This window comes from Sinohyriopsis cumingii, chromosome 17, assembly GCF_028554795.1.
Source record: "Sinohyriopsis cumingii isolate HCF-2022 chromosome 17, ASM2855479v2, whole genome shotgun sequence".
Taxonomy (NCBI): domain Eukaryota; kingdom Metazoa; phylum Mollusca; class Bivalvia; order Unionida; family Unionidae; genus Sinohyriopsis; species Sinohyriopsis cumingii.
Window position 1 is genome coordinate 52,786,704 of NC_142977.1, and position 22,287 is coordinate 52,808,990.

The following is a 22,287-nucleotide window of genomic DNA, read 5'->3' on the forward strand; positions in this document are numbered from 1 at the left end:
AAGGAATGGACTCACAGGCAGAATGTAGCCATTGGAGAGAAGAATATCCAACACCCAGCTCTGGTTGAGGCTCAGAAAATCTTGCTACCACCCCTTCACATCAAACTAGGTTTGATGAAGAACTTCGTGAAAGCCATTGACCGGACTTTGCCAGCATTCCGATACCTGCATGAAAAATTCCCTCGACTCAGCGAAGCAAAGATTAAAGAGGGAGTTTTTGTGGGTCCTCAGATTCGAGAGCTTTTCAAAGATGACCGGTTCAACAACTTGCTGGAAGGTGACGTGAAACAAGCATGGAATGCTTTTCCCTAGTTTCTACAAACTTCCTCGGAAATGTTAGGGCAGAAAACTATAAGGAACTAGTAGAAGACATGTTGATGAAGTATAAGAAACTTGGCTGCAATATGTCTCTAAAGATTCACTTCCTTCATTCCCATTTGGATTTCTTTCCTAGCAACTGTGGTATTGTTAGTGATGAACACGGCGAACGTTTTCATCAAGATATCGCAACAATGGAACAAAGATACCAGGGAAAATGGTCCACTACAATGCTGGCTGACTACTGCTGGACACTCCTCAGAGATGCTCCCGAACAGCTGTACAAGAGACAGGCGAAGAAATCTAAGATGTAGTCAATGACTTGATTTTTTATAGGCAGGCTATTACAGTTGACCTTTTACTATTGGAATGCATTTCGTTATGTAAACATTAATTTCTTGCAGATTACAAAAAAACTAGAGCCAATTTTGCAATTTGACTGTCATATTCGTGTTCAGCATATAAAAATTGATAAGAATTGACTAATTTTATTTCAGTAACATGACTTTTGTAAAAATTTGTTGTCCAGTGTAATTATCACCAAATAAAAGACGCCATGACTACTTTAGGACAGCAAAAGACTGTCCCAAAACACCCTCAACTACCCATGATACATGTAGGCGATTAAATAGAACAAAACCAAATAAATAGACAGCGATCTGTAAAATTCGACCCTGTATAATTATCGAGTAAGATCAGTAGAGTTTATTCTTTTGTTGATACTTGCTGAAGACGGTCCCAAAACATACTCATTGACCACTACAGTCATGTTTCAAAATATCTTTAAAGCTTCTTTCTTAAGTCTTCAATGTGACAAAGAGCAGCAGAATAATTACATCCTAAGGGTGCTATATTTATAGTTTTAAAATTCTTGAATCAAATTATTAATTTTAATTGGTTTGATAATGGTAAGAATTACAGTAAATAAAACTAAAATCTCCTGTAACATCTTTTGTCTCTGATTATTTTCACTCTTAGAGACAAATGTTTTAAAGGATGCAAAGCAGTTTCAAAGCTGTCTTTTATACATATAAATACATTCAAAGGTTAAGGGTTTTCGCGGGAGCTTATGTACAATATTATCACAGGAAAAGAAAGACGTCTGTGAGGTGCGTCAAAATGGGTGACGTACAATACAATCCTTACAACCAGGGTTCGTCCGATGAATACTCGTTAAGAAGATTACGAGGGAATATATCATTATCATTTCTGATCCTTACTTTGCTAAAATAACTAATGTTTCCAAAGTAATGAGAGATATCACTAAGAAGTAGATTTCTTAAACGTTGAAGGTAAATACTTCAGTGCGTCAAAACTGGGGTTGAAAAAGATGGACCACCCTGTTGTTGTGGATGCGTTTTTGTTTTCGTAAGGTGCTATAAATCGCTTAGACCTTCGAGAAAGCATATGGTTTTAGAGACGATTAAAACTGTGTTGCTAACGTACACCCTAAAAAAGGGGAGTGAAAGAGTTATCGACATAAAATGAATGCCGTAAAGGATAAACTTTAGAAATTTAGAGACACAAGATGGACAACAAAGACGATACTGAAAAAGCTTAGTATTTACATTGTTGCAGGCCAAATCTGTATGAAAACAGCAGTTGGAATGATGTAATTGTAAAGTTAAGAAACAGAATATACAAAGTTTGTAGTAACTGACATTGCGTTTGTCATACGACAAACTACGGAATCAATTCAGTTGTCGGCAAATCGCAAGATACAATAACGCAGAAGGAAAGTAGATTGAAAAACTTGCAAGCAACCATTTACAGCTTGCATCAATGAAAATTAGAAAATTCATGACTAGAATTATGAATGTAGCACTTGCAAGCAGTCATTTACAATAATGCAGAAGGAAAGTAGAACTTGCAAACTGAAACGTACAATTTGCATCAATGAAAATACAATATACATTGATAGAATTATGAAAGTAGCACTTGCAAGCAGCCATTTACAATAATGCATCATGGAAGATTAGGAAATACACGCATATAATTATTTCGGTAATCCCTCTCCATATATGCCTGCCATATTTCCGACAACGTGTGTGTGTCCGATTTAGATTTTTAAAGTAGCTTTAAAACAAATTCAGTCATATCGCTACGATTCCTGCAGTGTGGCAGTTTATAGTGATGTTTAGCACTGGGGCATGCTGAGCGCCTAGCGAGGTAGCTGTTAGTACCATTTTCGTAAGTCTTTGGTATGACTCGGCCGGGGATCCAACCCACGGTCTCCCGCATCCGAGGCAGACGCTCAAACCACTAGACCACTGGAGCGGTCCGACAACGTAAGCGTCTAAGAATAGCTTTCAATTTCTAGGTTATCCTTGTCCTTTGACGGCAAGTGAAAAATTAAGAAAACAAGGTCGTAATTACAAAATTTCTAAGTGTTAAGATCGTAATGTAGTTGAAGAGGATTTACGTAATATATAGTTGTAAGTACGAATTACTGAGTTGTAAGTAAGGGACTGTAAGTCGCTTCTTCTTCTGTACATTCGCCTCCTGTTCCACATGAAACTTTGAGAAAAGTAATTCAATAAAATGAAAGAACCTAGGGTCCACCGAGATTTGAACTCGGATTGCTGGATTCAAAGTCCAGAGTGCTAACCATTACACCATGGAACCTATCGGTTACAACGGGTCATCTTCTAAAAACTTATTAGTAGGTTGTAGTATATGCGTATTCTTTACTGTTTTGCTAAAACATGTGCATGAGGTAGTAGGAGCTAGGCGATAATACTCAATAGAAAGAGAACGATTCCAGTATCCAATGGCACTGACACGAGGAAACCGCAATATGTCTGTGTGTGACGGGTTCGCACACACTGGCCGCTGAATGGAAAAGTAAAAATAAATATACACACATTTGGCGGGAAACGCTTTACAACGCAGGTTTATTCGTTTCCTATCACCATCATATACGTGAATCAGAGGAATAATTTAGCGGTGAGTACCCTGTGGACACCAACTTTTGGTGTCCGCAATATAAAATGTGTCATTAACGAAGGTTTATGCTTTGAATCGGTGTCCATAACGCAATAAATTTGAGTACAGAGAGAGAGAGAGAACAACTATAAAAGAAAAAGATCATATTTATACAACAACAATCAGATCGTAAAGTGTACCTCTTAATACTTTGCACATTAGTGACTTTTATAATAAATGTGTACGAAAACAGTTTCTAAGGTATCGAGGGCTGGTCAGTATCAGTGTCGTCATGGTAGAGGTCACGTGATAGAACAGTGATTCGCTATTTAAATCCGACATCGACTAATATATATGCATATATTCATAATGAAACACATATAGTGCAGTGTAATTGACTCCTCGCGTAGAAAAGTGAGAAGAGGTAAGGGTCCGCAGCCAATATCAAGACATAAAGGAATGTGTTTACGTTGCGCAATTCTTTAATTGCAATTAATAAATCAAAGTCGAAATTACAAGATATCTTTTTTTTAAAAATCGTAATATAGATACAAAGAATTAGCGAGATCCCTCTTTTCAAGTGAGCATTATTGAATTGACAGCAAAGGGCACTAAGTTGCATCTCTATTGCGAAACTAGATTCCTATTTCGCACTAACCCATTTCCAAGCAATAGTGTATGTCGTTAAATAGGTACATACAATGTATCCTCTCATATCCGCTTCTACTACTGTACATTTGTCTTCTGTTCGACATAAAACTTTAAGAAAAAGTATTTTTAGGATTAAAAAGATAAACTTAGGTTCCACCGAGATTTGAACTCGGATTGCTGGATTCAGAGTCCAGAGTGCTAACCATTACACCATGGAACCTATCGATGACACAGGGTCATATTCCAAAAACATATTAGGAGGTAGTAATATATCTGTATTATATCAGCTTACCGTTTTACTCCTTGTGTTCATTTATATTACCGATAAGTTGAATTCATGTTGTCAGGGATTTCGTCTTACTTTATTGATAAAACGTTACACTCCTGCAACACACACACACACACACACACACACACACACACACACACACACATATATATATATATATATATATATATATATATATATATATATATATATATATATATATATATATATATATATATATATATACTAGTATGACATTACTAACAGTGTATATGTAGAATAAAAGTGAAATGACTAAAAGATTAGTACTATTACGTTCGAGTGGAATGTATGTTAAATTAGTAAGATACATTGAAATATCTTAAAGTGATTAAATAAACTTAAATTATGTTGGCTAATGTAAGATTAAGTAATAAAGTTCACTTATGACTATCAGGCTAAATTTAGGCAGATCAATACTCTATATATAAATAATGATATAGTATGTTTTTCCCGAGATTTTAAAGTTCTAAATATGTCATTATTTAACCATCAAGGCGATATTTCTTCTATCTTCCTGCCTGTCTGAGAACCTCGAGTATGGGACTCTGTCTTGAAATCATATCCACACCAGTTTCCTCAGGAAGCCCATTGAAAATGACATTGTTTTATTGATGGAATTTGAGTCCTTTAACCGTCTTGAGTTTGGAACACTCATTACTAAAATTAGCACGTGACTCTTTGGTGCAGAATTGAAAGCACATGTTTCAAACATATACAGGTCCAGAAAATGTCGCGGCTCATATCCTTTCCTGTACACAAACGCTGACATCCAGATTTCATCTATACTGATCAATATAGGTTTCATATATACTTACTTGTGAATCTCTCTCTCTCTCTCTCTCTCTCTCTCTCTCTCTCTCTCTCTCTCTCTGCTGAGTGATTAAGACATTTAAATTATGGAATATACCTTGTCCATTGTTCGAAGGCACAATTACATTAGGGAAAGAGGCCAAATGTAGAATTTCATCTCAGGTTCATAAATAAAATAGTTTTATGAGGGTCAATGTATCAGATATAACTAATTAGCAAATAAAATATAAACATTTTCATGGGTTTTTGCTCATAGCAAGAGCAAGGAACTTATTTTATTGCCCGCAAAATAAATTCTCCGAAAAGTGAGCATTTTTGTACAGTGTATATATTGAATACAGATCCAACTCAAGGGTTCTGCGAATGAGAGCAGGGAAGACATCCGAAAAGCCATATGGACGTCATAGAAAAATCAAGAAAAAGTATCCAAACATCTATATGTCGCGTGGTGGATAGCTTATCAAAGAGTTAGAGGCTTGAATGGGTGTCCGGGGACCCATAGGTTATTGAATGAGACAAAAGACCCTTTTCCGTACTACTAGTGGATTTCATAGAAGAAATAGGAAAAACTATGTATAAGACAATATTGTTTACAGATGATTAGTATATATTACTGGGTGAAATTGGGAAACTACATTAAAGACTCAGATGTCTCAGTTACATGTAACATTGTTTAATTTTAACTAAATTCTAATAATGAACATGTATCTACACTTCTCAGATGTGAATCGATACCATTATCATAATCAGTTAATTTAGAGCCACATTCAGCGTTTTCTTTGATGTTTCTTTTACAAAAGTTAATCAGAATGTACTTTATACCTTAAACAACAAAGCTACTTCATTTGCCTTCTAAAAATTGAATAACGATATTCCCAGTCGGGTTACAGTTCTTTTCATATTTAGTGTCAATATAATTACAACTCGTGACGTGTTCCCACTGCACATTTACACTTCCTGTGTACATAAGATAAGGCAACTATATACACTGATAGATAGAAGCCTGGGGCAATCTGATTAAATTCAAATCTCCTCTGCCTTACGTGAAGATCTGAGAGCGACCGCTAAGAGGTCATCTTCTACTAATTTTGGAATTAGCCAATGGAAATGCAGCTTTCAGAAATTTTAAATTTCCAATCTTTCGGCCCACCATGATGATCTTTAGCACACCGCACAGTCTCCGAAACGCGAAGGTTTAAGACTTCATCTGGTTGGCTGGTAAAATTAGTGATTTTGCTAATAACATAAGTCATCAGAACATGGCCCCTAAACGGCCGTTGTCAGATCTTGGCGTAGAACAGTGGAGACACTTTTTATAAGTGTCTCATCAACACATGCTACATCGGTTCCATGGTGTAATGGTTAGCACTCTGGACTTTGAATCCAGCGATCCGAGTTCAAATCTCGGTGGAACCTTGAATTTTATTTTAATTTCTTTCTTTTTTACATTAATTTAAAGACTTTATTTTATTTGTGTAAATCCTAATGCGAAAGAAGAGGTGGGTGTATGCAAATTGAAGCGAATATGATCCCTATGTGTGTCTATTTCGTCATAAAACATAGTTTGAAAACCGTTTAGTTCAACAAGGTATGAATAAATTGTTACAACTGTTGAGTTACAAATTAAAAATAAAACAAGCTCGAAGCTAAAATGAAGTATGACAATTTCTTCATATTGCCGGAGGATCATCATCTCTGTCTCTGTGTAAGTGTCAGTTAATCGCTGTACATGGTTGTTTATTGATACATATATAGATCTTTCCATAGCCCTTGGATTTTTCAGTGAAATTTCCATACGCCCTTGGATTTTTCAACGACCTCACCATACGTCATTGGATCTTTCAACGACCTTTCCATACGTCCTTGGATTTTTCAAGTCTTCGCAGTAATTTACAAAAAAAATGTTTAATTTTGTTCGCTGAAAATGTCTCCGAAACAACAAATAAACCCTGATCTATTCGGACTACCTCGGCAATTTCTACGAAGTTAATTAATGTACGATTGACCTAGAGCTTACGAATGAGAAAAAAAATAGTTCGATGCATTCGCATTTTTTCGGACAATCCTTGTTTTGCAAACAGGTGAGGTGATCTGACTGCAGTTATCGGCATATATGGACATAGGACACAATTAATTTTACTATATGTTCTCTACATTTGTTTCGCAGTTCTGACCTTTCCACTGTGTGACAATCAATACAAATCATATGTTAATCTAAAATATCTTCAAAGATGACTTTACGGTGAAGTTCTCGTCAAAGGTTGACCTGCTCTTTTTTAGATGCTGGACTGTCAACATAGCAGCATGTAAACAGAACACAGATTTCACTTTCGGATCATCGACAAGGCCTTGTTAATCACTGAGCACTGTCTCCGAAATACACACAGACAACAACACCCTGATCTCATATTATCAAGAAGAAACAGTTACCTTTAAATCCCTGCCAAAAATGCATAAATAAAACTCTTCTATCACCACAAAATGAGAGAGAAAAAAATATATGGTGTAGGAATACCTATATGGTGTAGGAATACATTGCTGCTAATAATAATGAGTGTCATCTCCAACAGATACCATTTCTGTGAATTTATAACGGAAAATTTATTTTTAATATTTTAAATTTCTTAAATTAATTTAAACAAAATTTAATTATTTTTTAAAATTTTAATTATATTTTCTGATTGCTACAGTCAATATACACATGGTGTGAAAATCTCATGTGTCTATCATTAATAATAAAAACTGCTGTCATGACAGCACATAGGACACAATTAATTTTACTATTTTATGTTTTCTACATTTGTTTTTCAGTACTGACCTTTCCACTGTGTGACAATCAATACAAATCATATGTTAATCTAAAATACCTTCAAAGATGACTTTACGGTGAAGTTCTCGTCAAAGGTTGACCTGCTCTTTTTTTAGATGCTGGACTGTCAACATAGCAGCATGTAAACAGAACACAGATTTCACTTCCGGATCATCACCAAGGCCTTATTACTCACTGTGCACTGTCGCCGAAATACAGACAACAACACCAGGAGCTTATATTATCAAGAATAAACAGTTACCTTTAAATCCCTACCAAAAATGCATAAATAAAACTCTTCTATCACCACCAAAATGAGAGAGGAAAAAATGTTCTAACAATAGACTAGAACTACATTCGTGGGTACTGAACTGGAAGTATTAATTGTGAACCGATTGCTGATATTCCAAGGTGTGATCTATAGCATTGGCCTCAAAACGGAGAATTTAAAAGGCGCGGACTGGTTGTTATCACATGACCTATTGCCATTACGGTACCGACATCGCTCAGAACTCCATACTGTAAGGACAATGATATTGATATCAGATGCCGGTGTGCCGGAAAGTTCTTCAATCTAAGGAGACTACAGGCGAAGACGAAGTTAAATGAAATTACTGTTTTTGGTTACCAAGAGGATACCATCACCGTGGATGGCCAAAGCCACCTGGCAGTGGACAAGATCACCTGTTTTGGCAGTAGCAGTCGCGTGCAGTCCAAATCGATGATGAGACAAATGCCAGAATTGCTAAAGCAAGCGTGGCCTGTGGCATCTTACGAGCAAATCTGTGGGGATAGAGGCGTCAGTCTACAGAACTCGCGGTACTAATTCAGTTCCCATAGTAAACCTATGTAAACAATATGATATTTAAAATTCAACAACTTAAAGATTGTGAGTGCTCATAATCAAACCTACTTTTATAAGTATATATGAAACCTATATTGATCAGTATAGATGCAATCTGGATGTCAGCTCTTGTGTAGAGGAAAGGATATGAGCCGCGACATTTTCTGGACCTGTATATGTTTGAAACATGTGCTTTCAATTCTACACCAAAGAGTCACGTGCTAATTTTAGTAATGAGTGTTCCAAACTCAAGACGGTTAAAGGACTCAAATTCCATCAATAAAATAATGTTATTTTCAATGGGCTTCCTGAGGAAATTGATGTGGATATGATTTCAAGATAGAGTCCCATACTCGAGGTTCTCACACAGGCAGGAAGATAGAAGAAATATGGCCTTGATGGTTAAATAATGACATATTTAGAACTTTAAAATCTCGGGAAAAAAATACTATACCATTATTTATATACAGAGTATTGATCTGCCTAAATTTAGCCTGATAGTCATAAGTGAACTTAATTACTTAATCTTACATTAGCCAGCATAATTTCACTTTATTTAATCACTTTAAGATATTTCAATGTATCTTACTAATTTAACATACATTCCACTCGAACGTAATAGTACTAATCTTTTAGTCATTTCACTTTTATTCTACATATACACTTTTAGTAATGTCATACTAGTATATATATATATATATATATATATATATATATATATATATATATATATATATATGTGTGTGTGTGTGTGTGTGTGTGTGTGTGTGTGTGTGTGTGCGTGTGTGTGTTGCAGGAGTGTAACGTTTTATCAATAAAGTAAGACGAAATCCCTGACAACATGAATTCAACTTATCGGTAATATAAATGAACACAAGGAGTAAAACGGTAAGCTGATATAATACAGATATATTACTACCTCCTAATATGTTTTTGGAATATGACCCTGTGTCATCGATAGGTTCCATGGTGTAATGGTTAGCACTCTGGACTCTGAATCCAGCAATCCGAGTTCAAATCTCGGTGGAACCTAAGTTTATCTTTTCAATCCTAAAAATACTTTTTCTTAAAGTTTTATGTCGAACAGAAGACAAATGTACAGTAGTAGAAGCGAATATGAGAGGATACATTGTATGTACATACACTATTGCTTAGAAATGGGTTAGTGCGAAATACGAATCTAGTTTCGCAATAGAGATGCAACTTAGTGCCCCTTTGCTGACAATTCAATAATGCGCACTTGAAAAGAGGAATCTCGCTAATTCTTTGCAACTATATTACGATTTTTTTAAAAAAAAGATATCTTGTAATTTCGACTTTGATTTATTAATTGCAATTAAAGAATTGCGCAACGTAAACACATTTCCTTTATGTCTTGATATTCCCTGCGGACCCTTACCTCTTCCCACTTTTCTACGCGAGGAGTCAATTACACTGCACTATATGTGTTTCATTATGAATATATGCATATATTAGTCGATGTCGGATCTAAATAGCGAATCACTGTTCTATCACGTGACCTCTACCATGACGACACTGATACTGACCAGCCCTCGATACCGTAGAAACTGTATTCGTACACATTTATTATAAAAGTCACTAATGTGCAAAGTATTAAGAGGTACACTTTACGATCTGATTGCTGTTATATAAATATGATCTTTTTCTTTTATAGTTGTTCTCTCTCTCTCTCTCTCTCTCTCTCTCTCTCTCTCTCTCTCTCTCTCTGTACTCAAATTTAATGCGTTATGGACACCGATTCAAAGCATAAACCTTCGTTATGGACACATTTTATATTGCGGACACCAAAAGTTGGTATCCACAGGGGACTCACCGCTAAATTATTCCTCTGATTCACGTATATGATGGTGATAGGAAACGAATAAACCTGCGTTGTAAAGCGTTTCCCGCCAAATGTGTGTATATTTATTTTTACTTTTCCATTCAGCAGCCAGTGTGTGCGAACCCGTCACACACAGACATATTGCGGATTCCGCGTGTCAGTGCCATTGGATACTGGAATAGCTCTCTTCCTATTGAGTATTATCGCCTAGCTCCTACTACCTCATGCACATGTTTTAGCAAAACAGTAAAGAATACGCATATACTACAACCTACTAATAAGTTTTTAGAAGATGACCCGTTGTAACCGATAGGTTCCATGGTGTAATGGTTAGCACTCTGGACTTTGAATCCAGCAATCCGAGTTCAAATCTCGGTGGAACCTAGGTTCTTTCATTTTATTGAATTACTTTTCTCAAAGTTTCATGTGGAACAGGAGGCGAATGTACAGAAGAAGAAGCGACTTACAGTCCCTTACTTACAACTCAGTAATTCGTACTAACAACTATATATTACGTAAATCCTCTTCAACTACATTACGATTTTAACACTTAGAAATTTTGTTATTACGACTTTGTTTTCTTAATTTTTCACTTGCCGTCAAAGGACAAGGATAACCTAGGAATTGAAAGCTATTCTTAGACGCTTACGTTGTCGGACCGCTCCAGTGGTCTAGTGGTTTGAGCGTCCGCAATGGATGCGGGAGATCGTGGGTTGGATCCCCGGCCGAGTCATACCAAAGACTTACGAAAATGGTACTAACAGCTACCTCGCTAGGCGCTCAGCATGCCCCAGTGCTAGACATCACTATAAACTGCCACACTGCAGGAATCGTAGCGATATGACTGAATTTGTTTTAAAGCTACTTTAAAAATCTAAATCGGACACACACACGTTGTCGGAAATATGGCAGGCATATATGGAGAGGGATTACCGAAATAATTATATGCGTGTATTTCCTAATCTTCCATGATGCATTATTGTAAATGGCTGCTTGCAAGTGCTACTTTCATAATTCTATCAATGTATATTGTATTTTCATTGATGCAAATTGTACGTTTCAGTTTGCAAGTTCTACTTTCCTTCTGCATTATTGTAAATGACTGCTTGCAAGTGCTACATTCATAATTCTAGTCAAGAATTTTCTAATTTTCATTGATGCAAGCTGTAAATGGTTGCTTGCAAGTTTTTCAATCTACTTTCCTTCTGCGTTATTGTATCTTGCGATTTGCCGACAACTGAATTGATTCCGTAGTTTGTTGTATGACAAACGCAATGTCAGTTACTACAAACTTTGTATATTCTGTTTCTGAACTTTACAATTACATCATTCCAACTGCTGTTTTCATACAGATTTGGCCTTGCAACAATGTAAATACTAAGTTTTATCAGTATCGTCTTTGTTGTCCATCTCGTGTCTCTAAATTTCCAAAGTTTATCCTTTACGGCATTCATTTTATGTCGATAACTCTTTCACTCCCCTTTTTTAAGGTGTACGTTAGCAACACAGTTTTAATCGTCTCTAAAACCATATGCTTTCTGGAAGATCTAAGCGATTTATAGCACCTGACGAAAACAAAAACGCATCCACAACAACAGGGTGGTCCATCTTTTTCAACCCCAGTTTTGACGTACTGAAGTATTTACCTTCAAACTTTAAGAAATCTACTTCTTAGTGATATCTCTCATTACTTTGGAAACATTAGCTATTTTAGCAAAGTAAGGATCAGAAATTACAATGATGTATTCCCTCGTAATCTTCTTAACGAGTATTCATCGGACGAACCCTGGTTGTAAGGATTGTATTGTACGTCACCCATTTTGACGCACCTCACAGACGTCTTTCTTTTCCTGTGATAATATTGTACATAAGCTCCCGCCAAAATAAAATATTTCAGATCAACATCAATAGCACATAAAAATGTTTATAGGTAAATTGACATTAAAAACAATTAATCATTCCTTACAGGTGTTATTATTCTTATCACGATCTTCATTTTGGAACATATTTTGCTACAAAAATCCCAAATAATCAAACTGTGGAAAATCATGTTCGTATCATGATAAAAAAATATATACTTGCAATTAGAAGTATTAGATTTAGTATACAGTTGTTCTCAAATACTTAATTTGCTTTGTTAATTTACGTAACCTTAACTTTTGAATGTATTTATATGTATAAAAAAACAGCTTTAAAACTGCTTGCATCCTTTAAAACATTTCTCTCTAAGAGTGAAAATAATCAGAGACAAAAGATGTTACAGGAGATTTTACTTTTATTTATTGTAATTCTTACCATTATCAAACCAATTAAAATTAATAATTTGGTTCGAGAATTTTAAAACTATAAATATAGCACCCTTAGGATCTAATTATTCAGCTGCTCTTTGTCACATTGAAGATTTAAGAAAGAAGCTTTAAAGATATTTTGAAATATGACTGTAGTGGTCGATGAGTGTGTTTTGGGACGGTCTTCAGCAAGTATCAACAAAAGAATAAACTCTAATGATCTTGCTCGATAATTATACAGGGTAGAATTTTACAGATCGCTGTCTTTTCATTTGGTTTTATTCTATTTAATCGCCTACATGTATCATGGGTAGTTGAGGGTGTTTTGGGACAGTCTTTTGCTGTCCTAGGGTAGTCATGGCGTCTTTTATTTGGTGATAATTACCAATATGGGATACACTATATATTTTAAAAAACTCTCCTGATCTTACTCGATAATTATACAATCCAGGATTTTACTGATCACTGTCTTTTATAAGGTTTGATTCAATATAATGGTATACATGTGTCCTGGGTAGGTGAGAGACTTTTCGGACAGTCTTGAGCTAGCCCCATTACTTTCAGGGTGACAGATAGAAAAATTAAACTATTTAATATCTACTTCCTGAATACGTTGTTGGAAATAATCAAACATAAAATTTGCTGGACAGATTTGGGGAGGCAAACAAGTGTTGAAAACATTGCCTAAACCTTTAGAACAGGTTTTGCTTTAATATTTTTTAAAGGAATTGGCTATGAAAAGCTTGAGGACGCACACATTATGGTCAACAAGTATTGGTTGCTTGACTTTGTGTTAGGTAAAGAATCGAGAGTCTACCATTTTTCTGTTAAATGGCATGTCAAATGGTCAAATGCAGGAAAAGGTTGCAGATCTGCCTTAGATATCTTCTGATTGGGATTTCCTAACATTTGTCAATTGTGACAAGAGCAAAGGTACTTAAAAACATCACTTTAATTCTCAGCAAATAAAAACAATTCAGGATCTTGTGATAAGTCTCACTGATACCAAATGACCAGCTTAAGGGTTTTTTTGGGCTATACTATGAATGTCCTGTCCATATGCCTTAGGAAGAACACTTTCACCAGCAGGTACATCAGGTGTCGCCATTTTCTCATAATGAACCCATTTTTCACAAAGGAATAAACATCTCAGGTTCATAAATATAATAGTTTTGTGAGGGTCAAAGTATCAGATATAACAAATTAGCAACTAAAATAAAAACATTTTCATGGGTTTTTCCTCATAGCAAGTGCAGGCAACATTTTTGATTGCCAGCAAAATAAATTCTCCAAAAGGTGAGCATTTTTGTACAGTGTATATATTAAATACAGATCCAACTCAAGGGTTATACGTATGAGAGCAGGGAAGACATCAGAAAAGCCGTATGGACGTCATAGAAAAATCAAGAAGAAGTAACCAAACATCTATGGGTCGCGTTGGGATAGCTTGTCATGGGGATTAGAGGCGAGAATGGGTGTCCGGGGACCCATGGGGTATTGATGAGGCAAAAGACCCATTTCCGCACTACTAGTGGATTTCAGTTAATACATATAAAAAATTTGGTATCATATAACAAAATTCAAATGTCCTCTGCCTTACATGGGGGGGGGGGACCACCAGACAGATCCCCACGCCCCATTTCCAAAAAAGTGTTTTATTTGTATGTGTATCCCCCTAGATATGTTGTTTGTTTTATGTTTATATAAAGAATTTTTAATCAAAAATTTATTTTACATTTTTGATGAGGTATTTATATTTCCTAGTGTACTCTATAGGGGTGGTCATTCAAGCCAAGTTTCCTTCACCTAGCTCGAATTCGCTCCCCTAGTTCAGGTCACCTACGTTTCGTGTTTGCTATATGTGTATTATTATTTGTGTGAGTGCTATAAGTTTTCATGTTGAGACAGCATATCAGTCAAATTTCCCCAGTTTTCCTTTGTACCATTTCATTCTTTTTATCAGTTAATATACTTTATTAGTAATTTTCGAAATTGCGACTGAGATGTGTACTGTTTTTATAAAAAAGAAAAAAAGCCTAGCGTTTTATGTGTGTGCTTATATGTGTCGCTCATCGTATAATTACTTCCTTGAAATGAGGTGGACTGTAGTCGAGTGAGGGTCCATACTTTATTTATTTGTTGTATTTCACCCGACTCGAGTATTGGTCCCCTCTATTATTTATTATGGCCAAAATTCAAATATCGTTAGCTTACTATACAGTACGGGAGCTGTATAGTTAGGAGAGAGTTAGAAGTAATTAGAAGTGTTGTGGTTTTTTTTGGGGGGGGGGTATGCTAGTCTTCCATATGGGGTGTTTTTCTTAGACTCTTTCATGGGCCTTTCCACTTCGCGTGGCGCCATTTGATATAGCCCCATGACGTCATTACCTCTTACTTTCCCATAAAGATACCCTGTCCGTTTCTACAGTTTAAGGTAAGGAGAATACTCTCTAGGGATTGTTAGATTTTTGTATCTAAACACATGCATATTAATTAGTGTTTAACGATTTATTAAATTTATATGTTTTTAGGGTAGCTACCTCCCAGGGAGATCGTGGTGGGAACGAGGTCTTAGCCCTCGTTTGCGTTAGCGCTCGTAGTGAGCGATATCCCAAGGCTCCTTTCTCAGCAAAACTCCCTGTTTGGTATATAAATCCATTTCATATTAAATTTTTGAGAGATATCAAGTGATTTTTACTGACATTAAATAGTCCTTTAATTTGCAATTTTAAATAATTTATTTGTTATGATGGCCTAGGTTAATTATTTCTTGATTGACATTACCTGGCCACAGGCCATCATAGTTTTTGTAATGTAATATGTTATCTTAATTATTGTTTTTTGTTGTTGTCGAAATTCCGGTCTAAATAAAGAATATGTTTCCTTTGATATCTCTCTTATATATATATAGATATATATATATATATATATATATATATATATATATATATATATATATATATATATATATATATATATATTTCCATAATCAATTTAATACTGTCATCCGTCCTTCTTTCACTTTGTGCGATGGCGTGATATTTAGTGAAGTTGGATGTTTTACACAAGGAGCATTTTATTACTGTGTGAACCATTCTTCTTCTCAAGGGAGTCTCGCCTGTTAGTCAGTCATTTTGCAAATATTTCAAAATGAGACTTTGTATTTTTACCGATCCGATGTTGGTCCACTACCTCCACACTCCAGTCGATATGGATGTTTTCCTCCTGTACTTTCTTTTATTTTTTGCTTCATATTCCCTAATCCAGTCATATGTCTTAGGTATGTCCGTCTCTCAGAGTTCTGTTTTGTCCCTAAACTTGCATAAAAGTTCTTTTGTTTGTCTGAAGTGTCTGGGTACTTCTAACTTTTTTGGCTAACTTGTTATTTTTTTAAATATCTTGCCTGTTCCTTAAGGTGAAGCCGTATCAATATATGTATAGGGCTTCCCAAGGACTTTTTGGTATTACCCGTAGTCTTTTGAATCTGTTTATAATATTTGTATATTTTGCTTAAATGGGACATGGTAAGGCTAACCCCTCTTTAGTTCTAGCTCTATATAATGTTGTTTGTTTTGACGTAATATGTCCTGAAGTTCCATATATATTTTATGATATCCTTATCTATCTTATCTAGAAATTAATAAAATCTACCTCTACGGAGTTTATTATATAGTTCATGTTAGATTACATGTATGTTTTTGCTATTTGCGCACACTCCATTATGCATAATGACTTTTTGTATATATTTTTGTAGTTTTCTATTTCTTTGTTTTTCCCAGAGAAGATTCCTAAAGCTTTAACAGTTACCTTGATCAAGTGTTGTTGTGAACCGGGGTGGTTTCCCTTCCGGTTCCCTATTTTGAGTAATTCTGTTTTATCATGATTTATTTGCGACCCTGATGCTTTTCCAAATGATTCGTATTCCTTTTCAGGTGTTTAAAGTAATTTTTTTCTTTTATGAAGTTAGTAAAGTCAACGGCATGTTGGAGGGTTTTGAAATCCTCTTTCATATTGAGGATTTTTATGCCTTCGATATTTTTGTTATTCTGTATTTTAATACGTAGTATTTCAATTGCTATTACGTAATAGCATATGTAGTGTGCAGCTTGCCTCACCGATCTTTCAATATCAATTTTTTCCGTGGCAGCGCCGTTTACCTGTACTCTAGCTGATATTTTCATGTACATGATTTTAGTCCAGTTTTGGAAGTTAATTCCAAATCCAAATTTCTCTAATACCTTTTTGGTATAGTTATTTTCCAATCGGTCGAAATCTTTCTCTTCGTCAAAAAGTATCATAGCACCTTGTTGACCTGTTTCGTTTAAATTATAAATTATCGTTCTTATATTTAGGGTATTATTTTGCACATTTCTTCCCTTCCCCCCCCCCCCACATGAATGATTTGTATTTATGATTTCATTTAAACATAATTTAACTCTATTGCTAAAATTTTGCTTAAAATCTTGTAATCTATATTTAGGAGGAAGATTTGCCTCCAATTTTTAAGGTTTTCCCTATCCCCGTTCCCTTTGTATATAATTGTTATTAACCCTTCTCTCATTATTTCCGTCATTATGTCATTTTTTAAAAGAATGTTATTATATGAATTTTCTAGAATCGGCGCTAACTCACTTTGGAATTTTTTTTATACAATTCCGCCGTGAGTCCATCTCTCCCTGGGGATTTCCATTTCGCTAGCTGACTGACTGTAATTTTTATTTCATTTTCTGATATGAAAACATCACATAGGTCCCTATGTCCTGATGACATTTTATCACATATAATATCTTTTAGATATTCATTTATAGTTAGTAAATCGATGTTTTGTGAAGTATACAGGTTGGTATAAAAATCCTTAATTTTCCCTAGTATTTCGTTTTTCCGTTATTTCCCTCCCATTTTCATTTGTTTGTCTAGTTGATTCACCCACCCCCCTCCTTAATTCCACTCTTTTATATTGTCCATTTGCTTTTTTGTTTATGGTATTGTATTTCCCCGCTCTTAATTCAATCCCTCTATTTTCCTCATCAGTGATTTTTTTCTTCAGTTGGTTTTGTAATGGCTTTTCCTGTTCCTCTGGTAATTTCCCTTTTAGAAGAATTTTAATTTTTTTTTTCTTCCATTTCTTGTAGCTTGTTCCTTTTAATAGAATGATATATTACTATTTTTTAAATTTTATTGTTTAAACTATCCCAATCCGTAATTATATCTCTGTTAACAAATTTTTTAAAGTTTTCTAATTCATTTGTATTTCTTGTCTAAAATCATCTACTTCTAAAATTTTGTTGCTTAGTTTCCAGACTCATTTCCCCCATTTTTTAAGTACTTAATATTTTAAAATCGAGACATATTAATTTATGATCAGAAATTTTAAAATCATGTATTTTTTGCATTTTTATATAGATTATCCTGAAACATGTAACATAGAATTTGTCCAATCTACAAGCTTTTCCAGTTTTATACTCATATGTGTATTGGGTCCTATGTAAATTTGTTTCTCTGTATATATCATTTAACTTATGTTTCTGTACAAGTTCTTCCATTATATGTTTCGCAGTTAGATCATTTGCTGTTAAGCCTCTAATTCTGTCAATATCGTCCCCCACCAAGGTAAAATCACCCCCTATATTTTTACATTAAGAAACACGGATATACTGCTATATTAAGAAACACTAATGTATTGTTACATTAAGAAACACAGATATAGTGTTACATTAAAAAACACGGACATGCTGTTACATTAAGATAAGTTAGACTTAACAACTCAAGGGTTCTACGTACGACAGCAGGGAAGTCATCAGAAAAGCCATATGGACTCATAGAAAAATCAAGAAAAAGTAACCAAACATCTATGGGTCGCATGGTGGATAGCTTATCAAAAGGGTTACAGGCCAGAATGGGTGTCCGGGGACCCATAGGTTATTGAATGAGACAAAAGACCCTTTTCCGTACTACTAGTGGATTTCATAGAAGAAATAGAAGAAAAAAACTATGTATAAGTGAATATTGTTTACAGAAGATTAGTATAAATTACTGAGTTAAATAGGGAAAATACACTAAAGACTCACATGTCTCAGTTACATGTAACATTGTTTAATTTTATATAAATTCTAATAATGAACATGTATTTACACTTCTCAGATGTGAATCGATACCATTATCACAATCAGTTAATTTAGAGCCACATTCAGCGTTTTCTTTGATATTTCTTTTACAAAAGTTAATCAGAATGTACGTTATACCTTAAACAACAAAGGTACATCGTTTGCCTTCTAAAAATTGAATAAGAATATTCCCAGTCGGGTTACAGTTCTTTTCATATTTAGTGTCAATATAATCACAACTCGTGACGTGTTCCCACTGCACAGTTAGACTTCCTGTATACATAAGATAAGGCAACTATGTACACTGATAGATACAAGCCTGGGGCAATCTGATTAAATTCAAATCTCCTCTGTCTTACGTGAAGGTCTGAGAGCGACCGCTAAGAGGTCATATTCTACTAATTTTGGAATTAGCCAATGGAAATGCAGCTTTCAGAAATTTTAAATTTCCAATCTTTCGGCCCAACACGACGATCTTTAGCACACCGCACAGTCTCCGAAACGCGAAGGTGTAAGACTTCATCTGGTTGGCTGGTAAAATTAGCGATTTTGCTAATAACATAAGTCATCAGAACATGGCCCCTAAATGGCCGCTGTCAGAACTTGGCGTAGAACAGTGGAGACACTTTTTACAAGTGTCTTGTCGACACATGCTACAATGGTTCCATGGTGTAATGGTTAGCACTCTGGACTTTGAATCCAGCGATCCGAGTTCAAATCTCGGTGGAACCTAAGTTTATCTTTTTAATCCTAAAAGTACCTTTTCTTAAAGTTTTATGTCGAACAATAGACAAATGTACAGTAGTAGAAGCGAATATGAGAGGATACATTGTATGTACCTATTTAACGACATACACCATTGCTTGGAAATGGGTTAGTGCGAAATATGAATCTAGTTTCGCAATAGAGATGCAACCTAGTGCCCCTTGCTGACAATTCAATAATTCGCACTTAAAAAGAGGAATCTCGCTTATTCTTTGCAACTACATTACGATTTTATGAAAAAGATATCTTGTATCTTCGACTTTGATTTATTAATTGCAATTAAAGAATTGCGCAACGTAAACACATTTCCTTTATGTCTTGATATTGGCTGCGGACCCTTACCTCTTTCTCACTTTTCTAGGCGAGGAGTCAATTACACTCTACTATATTTTTTTCATTATCAATATATGCATATATTAGTCGATATCGGATTTAAATAGCGAATCACTGTTCTATCACGTGACATCAAAAATGACGACACTGATACTGACCAGCACTCGATACCGTAGAAACTGTATTCGTACACATTTATTATAAATGTCACTAATGGGCAAAGTATTAAGAGGTACACTTTACGATCTCATTGCTGCTATATTAATATGATGTTTTTCTTTTATAGTTGTTCTCTCTCTCTCTCTCTCTCTCTCTCTCTCTCTCTCTCTCTCTCTCTCTCTCTCTGTACTCAAATTTAATGCGTTATGGACACCGATTCAAAGCATAAACCTTCGTTATGGACACATTTTATATTGCGGACACCACAAGTTGGTGTCCACAGGGTACTCACCGCTAAATTATTACTCTGATTCATGTATATGATGGTGACAGCAAAAGACCAAACCTGCGTTGTAAACCGTTTCCCGCCAAATGTGTGTATATTTCTTTTTACTTTCCCATTCAGCAGCCAGTGTGTGCGAACCCGTCACACACAGACATATTGCGGTTTGCGCATGTCATTGCCATTGGATACTGGAATAGCTCTCTTCCTATTGTGTATTCTCGACTCGCTCCTACTACCTCATGCACATGTTTTAGCAAATCAGTAAAGAATACGCATATACGACAACCTACTAATAAGTTTTTAGAAGATGACCCGTTGTAACCGATAGGTTCCATGGTGTAATGGTTAGCACTCTGGACTTGGACTTCCGGTTATGACATCAGATGGAAAACACGTTTGATGATCGCTCCGTGAATTTTCAAGTTTTATTCCTTTAATAGACATTTTTTCTGTTTTAAGTTGTTACAGGTACGTTTATTAGATTCGTGTGATCGCATTCATATAGAAGTTAGATATATTTTGTGTGTGTGGATAACTTTATCCACCACACAAAATACTATTTTCTGTGACAATGAATTCAAAGCCTGGTCGTGCTGCACGTGCAGCACAGGGAGCGGACTCAAATTCTAATGACACCAGTGGAATAGCTAGCAATAAGAATGGCATGTCGAGTAACATCGATGGACAGACAAGAGCTTCTCGTCGTTTTGGGAAAGAATGTACCGTGGTGATTGATGTAAAGGATGTGAAGAAAATAAAGACAAGTGATATTATTAGAAGTGTAGAAGAATTAACCGGAGATATGTCGGTCTATGCAGTTGTGCCCAAAGGTGCAAATTTGTATGAGGTCACACTACCGAGCAAGGAAGTAGCATATAATACCTTGTGTGGAATTGATATTGGAAGTGAACACTTTGATTGTACTCTCTTATATTCAGACACTATTATTGTGTCAATTCTTCATTTACCAGCATACATCACAGATGATGATATAAGTATGAAGCTCGGTGAATACGGAGTAGAACTTCTTTCTCCCATTCAACGCAGATATTATCCTGGGACTAGTGTGGCTGATGGGACTCGTTATGTCAAATGTAAATTTCCACAGCAGGTAAAATCCTTGCCTTATAGTCTGAAATTTCAGACTGTCAATGGTCAGCAATACTTTAGAGTATTACACGATAACCAAGTTAAGGTATGCTCTAGATGTCTAGATCCGGGACATGTTATGAAAGACTGCCCTGATTTTGTATGCTACAAGTGTGGGGATCAAGGCCATGTAGCAAAAAATTGCACAAGACAAAGATGTGACAGTTGTGGAAGTTTTCCTCTGATGTGTACATGCAGGATATGTGACAAATGCCACAAAGAGGCGCAAACATGTGTGTGTTACAGAGAGGCCATTGCAGGCATTCATTCGCAAATTGATGATGCTGCGAGGGAAGACATATTGGAGTTACCGAGTGACGAAGATGATAAGGAAGAAATTGAGAATGCAAAACAAGATAACGAGAGTGGAGAAAGTGGGGAAGAAAATGAAAGAAGCGGAGTTGATATGACCAATGTAGAAATAGAATCTGAGGAGGAAGTAAACAACAATCATACAATTGGTGATGGATCGGGGACAGATTCAGATGATGACAGGAAGATGGATGCAGAAGTTGTTGAAAGATCAAACGAATCACGTACGTGTCAAGAAAACGGTACTAATATCGAAAATTTCAAGGTAGTACAAAGGAGGAGGAGAAGGTTTAATCCAGTCCCTAACCTGAAAATGAATAGCATGCGACGAACACCTATTAGGAAATGATCAAACACTCAACATTTTTTAATACTTTCAAT

The 22,287-nt window shown here is 35.5% G+C and overlaps 5 non-coding genes across 5 annotated transcripts; 4 read left to right on the plus strand and 1 right to left on the minus strand.

Annotated features, from left to right (window-relative positions):
• Positions 1-4,042: 4,042 nt before the first annotated feature.
• On the minus strand, positions 4,043-4,114 carry Trnaq-cug (transfer RNA glutamine (anticodon CUG)). Its single transcript has one exon. It is a non-coding gene; the product is annotated as a tRNA-Gln (tRNA).
• Positions 4,115-6,358: 2,244 nt separating this feature from the next.
• Trnaq-uug (transfer RNA glutamine (anticodon UUG)) lies at positions 6,359-6,430 on the plus strand. The gene has a single exon. It is a non-coding gene; the product is annotated as a tRNA-Gln (tRNA).
• Positions 6,431-9,627: 3,197 nt separating this feature from the next.
• Positions 9,628-9,699, plus strand: Trnaq-cug (transfer RNA glutamine (anticodon CUG)). The gene has a single exon. It is a non-coding gene; the product is annotated as a tRNA-Gln (tRNA).
• Positions 9,700-10,822: 1,123 nt separating this feature from the next.
• On the plus strand, positions 10,823-10,894 carry Trnaq-uug (transfer RNA glutamine (anticodon UUG)). Its single transcript has one exon. It is a non-coding gene; the product is annotated as a tRNA-Gln (tRNA).
• Positions 10,895-19,562: 8,668 nt separating this feature from the next.
• On the plus strand, positions 19,563-19,634 carry Trnaq-uug (transfer RNA glutamine (anticodon UUG)). The gene has a single exon. It is a non-coding gene; the product is annotated as a tRNA-Gln (tRNA).
• The last annotated feature ends 2,653 nt before the right edge of the window (positions 19,635-22,287 follow it).